Source organism: Equus quagga, chromosome 6 (assembly GCF_021613505.1).
Source record: "Equus quagga isolate Etosha38 chromosome 6, UCLA_HA_Equagga_1.0, whole genome shotgun sequence".
Classification (NCBI taxonomy): domain Eukaryota; kingdom Metazoa; phylum Chordata; class Mammalia; order Perissodactyla; family Equidae; genus Equus; species Equus quagga.
Window position 1 is genome coordinate 132,470,252 of NC_060272.1, and position 3,043 is coordinate 132,473,294.

General features: G+C 53.5%; 1 long non-coding RNA gene across 1 annotated transcript in view; it reads left to right on the forward strand.

Moving 5' to 3' along the window:
* The first annotated feature begins 2,036 nt into the window (after nt 1-2,036).
* LOC124241203 (uncharacterized) overlaps nt 2,037-3,043 on the forward strand; it is a 5,465-nt gene continuing 4,458 nt past the window's right edge. The window contains exon 1 of the long non-coding RNA XR_006889142.1: nt 2,037-2,124. This is a non-coding gene — a long non-coding RNA (uncharacterized LOC124241203). The remainder of the gene's footprint in view (nt 2,125-3,043) is intronic.

The window sequence follows — 3,043 nt, forward strand, 5'->3', positions numbered from 1 at the left end:
TAAAGCTATTGCTGACCGCTGGTGGCTAGTGCACGGGGGATATTTTTTTGTGGCGGGGATTAGTCCCCATGTCACCCACAGGGCTGGATTTGAGTGAGACCACCCATGTCCAGTGCTGGCTCCTCCCACTTGGCAGAGGCATGTAATCCAGGTCTCGGGTTCCTCATCTGTAAAATGAGCTCCAGCTCCCGCCTTGTGGTGTGACGTGAGAATTGGGTCCAGTTCTCGGTGAGTGTCCTCCTCTTTCCTCCGCTTAGCCAACTCCTGTCTGCTAGGCAGCGCGCCCTGGGGCACAGTTGTCAAAACAGGTGCTTTGATTCCTGCAGACCTTTCAAGAAATTTTGCGTCTTGTTTATGTGGAGATTGAGTCAGTGGGCTTTTTTCTTGGCCTTGCCTGACCCCTTTTGAGGAGGTCCACACTGGAGCGCACTTTGCTCGGGGCTGCACCACCTCCAGCACAGAGGCAAGCAGGCCTGCCGAACCGGCGTCTGACCGCCTCTCCACTGGGGCAGCCGTCATCTGCAGGTTAATGCCCACCCTAGAGTGAACTTCTCCTTCAGTACGTAATTCGTCAGCCCACACAATCGATTTATTGTATTCTCTGTGCAGGGCCCAAATTGTGGACCTCTGGACAGGTCCATATGATGACATCTCGTGGCCTATGGGCAGCCATCTGAGAATATGCTCAGGACTCCCACCTGTGCACAGATGCACAGGGCTGCAGATTCAAGGCCAGCTAGCTCTGATTTTTGCCAAGTTTCAAATATGTTTACAGATTAGATATTAGTTATGCAATTTGGCTTAAATAATTTTCTTTTTTCTGAAAATCAGCGTTATGTGTCAGAAGCTGGGAATCATTGATGCTCCTGGTCTTATGTGTTCTACAGATGGGTGAGCAGTTAAAGTACCACAATGAGTCGATGCCTCCCGTATCAGGTGGTCATTGGATGTGTTTCTTGATAGCAGGGTCATTCATAGGTTCCCCCTGTGGGAGGCTATTTTCCGGACACTCAGGTTGGCCTGTGTGGGGGACATGGGGGAAATGCAGTCTCCTTCCCTAGTCGACAATGCCAGAATGGGCCAATTTCAATGAAATGGAAGTCTTGGGCGGACAACTGAGTTTAAATGGAAGTCAGTTGCTCTCTGCCACCCCCTTACCCCGGTCCCTAGAGCTCTCATCCCAACAGCCACAGGGACAGACAAGGTCTCACTGGGGCTTTGGGCTTCACAGTGAAGTAGTTGTTCCAGACACGGCTTCTGACAACAACTCAGATTAAACACTCTGGAACCATCTTTATCAAGACTTAATGTTCCTGCCAAATATATTCATGAATCTAAGGATAAGCTATCTGATCCAGTGGCCTTGCCTTCCTAATTTATTTAATTATATAGTTGTGCTCATTGTCAGAAACAGGTGCAATTGTGTGAAAGTTGTCACGGAGTGATTCATGTGGCTCGTGGGTTGGGTAGAGAGCGGTTCTGTGCTGCAGGGGTCTGCGGTCTTGTAACAGTGGGAAGGGGTCCTCATCTTATGAAGTGATCGGTAAGGCACTCCTTCTTTTCTTTAAACATTATCTATCTTAGAAGCTGCCTCTCAGGGGAACATTTTGTACATCAGAGTTCATCGTTTCGAGGGGAGTAGATGTTTGTGCTATGTAGTGGTTTGCTAGGCCGCGTGACAAAGCACCACAGAGTGGGTGGCTCTACCAACAGCAACACGTTCTCTCGCAACTCTGCAGGCTGGTGTTCCGAGACCAAGGTGTTGGCAGGGCTGTTCGTTCTGAGGGCTATGAGGGAACGATGTGTTCCAGGCCTCTCTCCTTGGCTTACAGATGGCCGTCTTCTCCCTGTGTCTTCGCACGCACGTGTTTGCGTCCTAGTCTCTCCTTATAAGGAGACAGTCCTATTGGATTAGGGCCCACCCTAATGACTTCATTTTAATTTAATTACCTGTTTAAAGGCCTTGTCTCCAAATGCAGTCACATTCTGCAGTACTGGGAGTTAAGACTTCAACTTCTGAGTTCTGGGGGGACACAGTTCAGCCCATAACACTCTGCTTGATGCAGCCCAGCACGGTTTTGATAACCACAGAGAATAACTTTCAGGATATATTATTTACGCATGGTAAGTCTATTGCCCCGTTTGATCTGGTATCTGATGGGTCTTGTCATTGGTTTGCCCTGGGGGTAGGAAGTACTGGGAGGCCTCCTGTAGGATCCGGAGATGGGAGTGCTTCTGGGCAGAGGTGGGGCACCCCTGTAGGTCAGTGTTTGTCAAATCTTAACAGTCATACGAATCACCAGAAAACTCGATAAGGCACAGATGCCAGGGCCCACCCCCAGAGGTTCTGCTTCGGTAGGTCCAGGAGGGGCCATTTCTAGTGAGTTCTTGGATACTGCTGCTGGTGCTGCTGACGCTGCTGGCGCTGCTGGCGCTGCTGGCGCTGCTGGTGCTGGTGCTGCTGGCGCTGCTGGTGCTGCTGGCGCTGCTGGTGCTGCTGGTGCTGCTGGTGCTGGTGCTGCTGGCACTGCTGGTGGTGCTGGTGCTGCTGGTGGTGCTGGTGGTGCTGGTGCTGGTGCTGCTGGCACTGCTGGTGGTGCTCGTGGTGCTGGTGCTGCTGGTGCTGCTGGTGCTGCTGGTGCTGCTGGAGCTGGCGCTGCTGGTGCTGCTGGTGGTGCTGGTGCTGCTGCTGCTGGTGCTGCTGCTGCTGCTGCTGGCGCTGCTGGTGCTGCTGGTGGTGGTGGTGCTGCTGGTGCTGGCGCTGCTTGTGCTGCTTGTGCTGCTGGTGCTGGTGCTGCTGGCGCTGCTGGTGCTGCTGGTGCTGCTGGTGCTGCTGGTGCTGCTGGTGCTGGTGCTGCTGGCGCTGCTGGTGGTGCTGGCGCTGCTGGCGCTGCTGGTGGTGCTGGCGCTGCTGGTGGTGCTGGTGGTGGTGGTGCTGCTGCTGCTGGTGCTGCTGGTGCTGCTGGTGCTGCTGGTGTTGCTGGTACTGCTCGTGGTGCTGGTGCTGCTGGCGTTGCTGGTGCTGCTCGTGGTGCTGGTGCTG